The 8,978-nt window shown below is 35.4% G+C and overlaps 1 protein-coding gene across 1 annotated transcript in view; it reads right to left on the bottom strand.

Moving 5' to 3' along the window:
- The window catches only part of LOC136843092 (uncharacterized), a 684,045-nt gene extending 682,708 nt beyond the window's left edge, over positions 1-1,337 (bottom strand). The window contains exon 1 of the mRNA XM_067111072.1: positions 871-1,337. The gene's annotated coding sequence lies outside the window, so the exon portion shown is untranslated. The remainder of the gene's footprint in view (positions 1-870) is intronic.
- Between the last annotated feature and the right edge of the window lie 7,641 nt (positions 1,338-8,978).

The following is an 8,978-nucleotide window of genomic DNA, read 5'->3' as shown; positions in this document are numbered from 1 at the left end:
GGAGCGGTGGACGCATCCACACTCCAACCACCTTGCTCCTTAACCACCGTTTCGTTGGAGGTGCACCTTGAGAACGAAAACCTCCGGGGACTAGTTACAGAGCATAACTTCCCTCGTTATGTGAGCGCCCAAAAATACACATGTATATCCGAGGAACAATAGACGGCAGTGAAGAGTCTACCACCAGTCCTTTATACGCAGCTGAAGTTTAGTGGGCGGTTTTAATAGGTTCATTAAGGAGGCACCAGCATACTCCCACTTGCCGGCTCTTGCAAACTTTCTTAATATCCTCCTCATCAACTTTTCTCGAAGTGGCTGCTTACGACTGTCGTCTTGAATAATACACTTTGCCATTTGGCCGATTGCATTAGGGCGTAGAGTCTAACGAAGGTTTAGCAGTTAAATTGCATAAAGATTGGGTGGTTTGATTTGGACAGTTAATTATCAGAAGTTCAAAGAAAGTAATCTCGATGGTTCTAATGAAATAATTTCATAAGAAATAAGAATCTACTCACACCACATCAAGGGAAAGGGCAACGTAACGTGGCACTGTTTACCGATCAGACATCACAACTCGGAGAAGCAGCAAACCAAGACTTATCATTTCATTGCCATTAAAGTAACTGCTAAAAAATAACACGCATTCTGCTGAAAAACGAATCAGAGTTTTTCACATCATTTTGAACTAAGTACTGTATGCTTGACGGTAAACAAGGTACCACATGGCAGAAACCACCACGGCCAGAACAACGACGATATCTTTAATTTAGAACACACTCAAATCGACGCTTATTACATTCAATTCAAGTCTGACATGATCAAAATCCACCAGGAAATGAAAGTAAAAAATCATCTTGGAATCATTCTTACCTTTGCAATAATAGCGGCAACTAGCAACTTGTTGAAGCGCTGAACTGCTTCATCTCCTTAGCTACATTTTTGGGAGCCCTTCTGACAGCTTACTGATTGCTACTCCATTCAGCTGGAATACTTTCTGATGAGGATTCGATAACTTCGAATCAGTAACTGATATCTCCTTTTTTGGGTTACATCTCATACACAAGAGACTCTCATTTTTTCATTCCTCTATCATAACACTCAAAAACTCGCCGGATTAAATACACTAAAACACTTTCCTTTTCTATTTCTAACGAATACAGATCTTACACAACGACGGAGTGTACCGTGTGAAAACACTTCCTTTCGAAATGAAACTAGAGACGAAGCGAAAAAGATTCCCTCGGAAAAAGAAAGAGCGGACTATGGCGACAACACAGTTCGACAGCGGTGCCGTCGCGGTGACACAACCTTCACAGACCAGAGTCCCGTGGAACACTGACTCTACGCGCGACGGGCCGGGCAAGACCAGTCCAGCGGTACCAGCCAGCCAGAAAGTCTGGAGGCAGCTGGACCTGGGGGTGGCTGGAGGGCAAGATAAAGCAGCATCAGCAGCAGAGGTGGGTGGGTGGGTGGGCGTACAGGCGGCGCACTCTACACTCCCACCTCATCCCGTATGCTAAGACATCCAATTGGTGGATGCTGGTTACTGGGATGCTAAATCTCTCTCTCTCTCTCTCTCTCTCTCTCTCTCTCTCTCTCTCTCTCTCCTACATACATTATTAATTCAGCAGTTCTCAAAGGTTACTTCACTGTCTGGAATCAACAAAATACAAATTTTTTTAGGTTGCTTCGAGATACCCTGACGCTGAAACAGAACTATTTTCAATGTCAAACTTCCTAGGACTGCCTCGCATAATCCCACGCACGCTTTGATACACACTGCAGTATACATGCACACACATCTATATACATTTACACATTATATATATGTACTGTATATATATATATATGTATATACATACATACATACATACATATATATATATATATATATATATATATATATATATATATATATATATATATATATATATATATATATATGGACATACGTTATAAATACAGTGTGAGATCTGAATGAAACAATAATGTACATATTACCAGTTGTTTAAACTATTATTCCACAATAAAAAAAGAGTACAGTATAGGAATAGCGCATAAAATTGTGATCTTGGGTGCATGTAGGGAAGGAAAGGCCACTTCTAAAGAAAAGCATATTTTTCTTGGGCATCGCATTGTGTTATCTACTCTTAGCAACTGCAGCTCCCTTTCGACCAGATTATTTGTTAAGCGACTAATGTAAAAACAGCTAAAACAAGTTCATGGGTGTTCAGAATTCAAATACATTATCATGTTAATGATCGTTCAGATTAAGGCGTATACTTCTTGCACACAGTTTGCTCACCAGTTATCATATTTATTACTGATTGCCTGAGCAATGACAGTTATGTAAATTTGCCAGTATATTTGGGATATGTAATATTCCTTGACATTTATTGCTCTTTTCTGGAATAAACTTGGTACATGTGCAAAATACCATGAATCAGTAAACTAAAGCCTAAACCCATACCATAGAGTAATACTGCTCAGAATATGCTGTTTTATTTGCAATTTGTCGCTACGAAACGAAGACATCGTAACCTGCCATCCGTGAAAGCAACGTCCTGCTCACTTACAACAGAAAAATTATTTTTTTGTTAGAGTAATGAAGGTCATCATCAAATTACGAAAACAACACGTCGGTAAAAAAGGAGAAACGGAAATTGTACTTTCCTAGATGAAATCAACCAAGATTATGACAATAGATCATTTCAAATACAAAGGAAAAAATTTAAGGAGACAAACAGAAGTGAGTTCGAGGGGACAAGGTACAATGTGAAGAAGCATCTAAACAAGAACCACAATACATTTTGACTAACACTTCTGTATGCATAGACGTCTTCTTCTTCTTCTTCTTCTTCCGACCTTGTTAATCCCACTGTATAGTAAGGTCGGCCATCTGAATTCATTATACGTATATGTCAACAAATACATACAAGAAGTCTAGGACAACTACCCCCTAGGACAATTATCCCCCGTTATTACATGCTGTATGCAGAAAAAGATAACTTTGCAAATCTGCCATGATAGTTGTTGGCGCTAAATCTTGTTTCAATAATTTTATGCTGTTTGCAGAAAAAGATAACTTTTCAAATCTACCATGATAGTTTTTTGGCGCTAAATCTTGTTTCAATGATTTTATGCCGTATGCAGAAAAAGATAACTTTTAAAATCTACCATAATAGTTTTTGGCGCTAATCTTGTTTCATTAATTTTAGCTGCTCTAGAAAATTAGTATAAGTTGCTTGGCTTTTATCAGGTAAAAACCGTTAATTAATGGTTCTGAACGGTCATTTAGCCGTCCATGAATTGTGCATAATTATGAAAATATCCAGGGAACCGTCTTCAATGTTCCATCTAGAGACCAGCGCCGTGCTTGCACAAATAATCCAGGTTTTCATGTGTTCCAAAAATCAGAATTCATTTTTCAACAGGTCCAGAGTCGTACAGCAAAAAAATCTTAGCCATCTTGTGTTCTTGCATGCTCGTCCCTTAAAACAAATTTGTGGGGGTTTAGCAGTGGCGTAGCCAGGGGGGGAGGTGCCAGGTGGGCCATGGCCCCCCAAATTGACATTAAATAGTTGTATTAAATACAATAAAATTATAAGCAGTTTTTCAAGATTGTCGATATTTTTTCGGGGAAAAACATGGCCAAATTTGTTTTTTGCGTTCGCGTGCGTTCATTCAGTTCTTCTCCTAACACACACACACACACACATAGACGTTTCCAATAAAGATTAAAGACCAAGATAGTAGAAGTTCCCAAATGAGTGGGAAAAGGGTGAGCTAAAATATATATATATATATATATATATATATATATATATATATATATATATATATATATATATATATATATATATATATATATATATATATATATATATATATATATATATATATATATTTACATATATCTAAGAAAGGCAATTTATTTTCACTTTCATATTCGACTGTAAACTTTATGTTTGGATGCATTTGGTTGGCATACTCAAGAAATTCATCTGCTCTATCTTTGTTCCTGAGCAGTAGAAAGGTGTCATCAACATATCGGCTGTAAAAAAGCGGAAGGCAAGCCAAAGGGCAATCGTCCAGCAGGCGCTCCTCCCTCCAGGGAGCACATAAAAATATTTGCAAAGGTAGGACCTAATGGAGATCCCATGGCCATTCCGTCAGTTTGAACATACGATTTCCCATTAAAAATGAAGGCTGTGTCCAGCACGGCCAATTGCAACAGTTTTTTAAAATCCGTGATATTAAAATGATTAAAAATGGTATCTGGGTTAGGAAAAATTCGGTCTAAAATAATATCAATTGTTTCTTCCACAGGGACATTAGTAAAAAGTGACTCCACATCTAAACTAGCCATAAAATGATCTGAGTCTTGTGATAAAATCCTTTCTTTAAAATTATCAGAGTTTTTAATACTATAATTATTGGTAGTTAAGGGTGCTAGAAGTGGGACTAGAAATTTAGCCAGTTTATAATTAGGAGTGTCATATGAGGTAAGTATAGGTCTCATTGGGATACCTTCTTTATGAATTTTGGGTAATCCATACATTATTCCATAGGAAGCACCTGTGCTATATAAGGATTCATAGGTGTCAGCACTTATAATATTTCGGCCTTTTAAACTTTTTAAAAATCGATTTATTCGATCCTCGACTTTAAAAATAGTAGAATACTGAGGTTCTCCCATTTTTTGAAACTTTGTTTCGTCTCCCAAAATACTTTCCATTTTCTGTACATACTCCTGTTTGTTTAGGATTACCGTACCTTTTCCCTTGTCCGGTCTAGTTATTACCAGTTCATCATGTTTACTCAGTTCCTTAAGGGTATTCAAATCATTTTTGGAAAAGAATGGTATCCATCTAGTAGTTAAGTTATTGTAGGTTTTCTGAGCTAACCCTTGTATTTGAGTACGCAGGCTCATACATCGGTGTCGAGGCGGAGATTAAGTAACCTGGAAAACAAAGACTCCAAAGAACCATAAAATTGATTATATGAAGGTCTGAAGCAGGGAAGACCAAAATCCAGACCTAGTGAGAGCAAGAATTCCTCTCTTTTCGATAACTTGTAATTGCTCAGATTGAACACAGTATTGTTGTTTTTTGAAAGTTAGGAATAAAATCCCCAGTTTTCTCAATTTCCTCTCATGAGTTCGCCGGACAATTGATACATAGTCAGCTATACTTTTATTGAACATGAATTTAAAAACGATACGGTCAACAATCGATAACTTATCAATAACATTCATAAAAGGCCATTTGAGTCCTGTAAGTTTAACAACATTCTTACTCTTATAATTAATCTCCATGTCTAACAGTTTCTTAGTTGCTTCATCATAAAATGGGGTTTGGTATAAAGAAGATTTATACAATTTGAACTTTACAAAATTCGGAATAATATTGTTGAGACGGCAGGCAGTATTGTAAAATTCAAGGTCCAACTCGGCCTTCCGCAGTCGTCTCGTGGTTTTTCCAAAGTCCTGCAAGTGGTAAGGAGTTCATTACCATATCGGCCACGGATCAATGCATGGAAACCATCATAACCCCGAAGTCTCACTCGATTGTTGGCCGTATCGTTTTTAAATTCATGTTCAATAAAAGTATAGCTGACTATGTATCAATTGTCCGGCGAACTCATGAGAGGAAATTGAGAAAACTGGGGATTTTTATTCCTAACTTTCAAAAAAACAACAATACTGTGTTCAATCTGAGCAATTACAAGTTATCGAAAAGAGAGGAATTCTTGCTCTCACTAGGTCTGGATTTTGGTCTTCCTGCTTCAGACCTTCATATAATCAATTTTATGGTTCTTTGAGTCTTTGTTTTCCAGGTTATTTAATCTCCGCCTCGACACCGATGTGGCGAGCCTGCGTACTCAAATACAAGGGTTAGCTCAGAAAACCTACAATAACTTAACTACTAGATGGACACCATTCTTTTCCAAAAATGATTTGAATACCCTTAAGGAACTGAGTAAACATGATGAACTGGTAATAACTAGACCGGACAAGGGAAAAGGTACGGTAATCCCTAAACAAACAGGAGTATGTACAGAAAATGGAAAGTATTTTGGGAGACGAAACAAAGTTTCAAAAATGGGAGAACCTCAGTATTCTACTATTTTTAAAGTCGAGGATCGAATAAATCGATTTTTAAAAAGTTTAAAAGGCCGAAATATTATAAGTGCTGACACCTATGAATCCTTATATAGCACAGGTGCTTCCTATGGAATAATGTATGGATTACCCAAAATTCATAAAGAAGGTATCCCAATGAGACCTATACTTACCTCATATGACACTCCTAATTACAAACTGGCTAAATTTCTAGTCCCACTTCTAGCACCCTTAACTACCAATAATTATAGTATTAAAAACTCTGATAATTTTAAAGAAAGGATTTTATCACAAGACTCAGATCATTTTATGGCTAGTTTAGATGTGGAGTCACTTTTACTAATGTCCCTGTGGAAGAAACAATTGATATTATTTTAGACCGAATTTTTCTAACCCAGATACCATTTTTAATCATTTTAATATCACGGATTTTTAAAAAACTGTTGCAATTGGCCGTGCTGGACAGCCTTCATTTTTAATGGAAATCGTATGTTCAAACTGACGGAATGGCCATGGGATCTCCATTAGGTCCTACCTTTGCAAATATTTTTATGTGCTCCCTGGAGGAGCGCCTGCTGGACGATTGCCCCTTTGGCTTGCCTTCCGCTTTTTACAGCCGATATGTTGATGACACCTTTCTACTGCTCAGGAACAAAGATAGAGCAGATGAATTTCTTGAGTATGCCAACCAAATGCATCCAAACATAAAGTTTACAGTCGAATATGAAAGTGAAAATAAATTGCCTTTCTTAGATATAATGGTTTCAAGACACGATGATCATTTTAATACCACGATTTTTAGAAAAAAAAAAATATATTTATATATATATATATATATATATATATATATATATATATATATATATATATATATATATATACATACATAAAAATCTGTGCAATATTCAAAGTTGTCTTGACTGTTAGGCCGCCACCAATCAAAAATCCTGGCTACGCCACTGGCGTTTGGAGGTAAAGGCCGTAAGTGAGTCGAACATTGTCTCTGTGATATTACGTTTTAAGTGGTGAATTAGAGGCACATTTTCTCTCGTTTCTTCATCAATGACAGCACAGGCCTCAGAAATTATTTGCTGCATAGTTTCTTCGGTATTGATAGCTTGCATTTTAGTTTTCTGAACAACGAAAACTATTGAGATGGCTTTGTCTGACCGTCCGCACTTTTTCTTTCCTCCCTCAGATCTTAAATACTACTAGAGGGCTGCAAATTGGTATGTTGATCATCCAATCTCTAAGTTGTTATAGGTAATATGGCACTTATTGACATTTTGCAAAAAAAAATTTTTTTTCCTCTTAAATTTAAAATTCATCCTTTTCTCAAAACAGAATATAATATCTGGGGTTAATTGTCCTGATACCACATACAAGTAGATTAAAACATTTATGTATATATATATATATATATATATATATATATATATATATATATATATATATATATATATATATATATATATATATATATATATATATATATATATATATATATATATATATATATATATATATATATATATATATATATATATATATATATATATATATATATATATATATATATATATATATATATATATAATTGACTTAAGAACACTGATGAGTGTTTACCTATTGGTTACTTAGATTTTACTACAGAATAGGCAAAAATTTTAACTAAAATATGCTTTGAAATATTTACGTTATTCTGTTGACTATCATTAGTGCACTTCTTGCCGAGGTGACTGAATTATTTTGCTGCAGTTCACTTCACTAAATATTGTTGTCTACTGTTTTATCAGTTCCTCGTGGAATAGTCTGGATTAATCTCAGTGCGATTTGTAATCCTTTTCCACAAAACTTATAATTCAAGATTCGATATGGACTAGTAGAACAAATTCTGGCTGGAATTGTTAACTTCCTCGATCTCTATAGAAGTGGCATATTTTTAGTTTATGCCTGTTACTACAAAAGATAAATAAAAAGTAGCCCTTTTCCAAAGCGTTTTTTATATGCATATTTTTTTTACTGTCTTTGCAGATAAGATGCCGTTTTATTCCTGACATTTTGCTTAATGTCCGGATGTTTCATTTGGGATATATTCATTGTACCCCTTTGCGGAACTTGCAAACGCTGGCGGCGATCTACATACTTGAGGGAAAAGAAATTTTTTTTTTTTTTTTACAAATAAATCTCTCCACCAAATACATCAGTGACGTGTAACCTCAACTATATTTTCTTACAAAGAGAATAGAGGGCAGCGTTTAAGAAAAATTACTCATGTATTCCCAGATAAAGTAGTGAAGTAAAGGCAGTAGACTACATACCGAAGACTAATTTTCTTTGACGAGTTATGGTTATTCTTTTGTCATGACACGGATGTCCTCAAATTCGTACGATGTCACTTGGCATTTCTGGATTTTCCTAAAGGATAAAACGTTGACATGGATATCTAGAATGGAGAAGCACAGAATGATTAAAAGAATAAGTTTCGGGGGAAATCTCTGTTGTTTGGCGCCACAAAAATATAATGATTTTAATTATACTCGTTTTGTTGTAACATATACACGAGTAATTTTTCTCTAAGATCGTGCTGTATATTCTTTGTAGATATACCAGTTGTCTTGCAGAGCCTAGGCGCACAGTGGCACCTGTGAGATTTTATTAAAAACGGTTTTCAGATGCTTTTATGCAAGTTCCGTATCGAACTAACGACCTGGAATGCACGATGTAATGGAGTAATCAAAGCAGAAATAAACTGACGAAACCAGAAAATTTAAGTATTACAGACTTAATATACAAAAAATTCACATCAGCTTTGAAAGCCAGTTTCTCTTTATCAATTAAAAAAAAAAAAAAA

This window comes from Macrobrachium rosenbergii, chromosome 11, assembly GCF_040412425.1.
Source record: "Macrobrachium rosenbergii isolate ZJJX-2024 chromosome 11, ASM4041242v1, whole genome shotgun sequence".
Classification (NCBI taxonomy): Eukaryota; Metazoa; Arthropoda; class Malacostraca; order Decapoda; family Palaemonidae; genus Macrobrachium; species Macrobrachium rosenbergii.
This window is presented reverse-complemented; position numbering and strand designations above follow the sequence as displayed.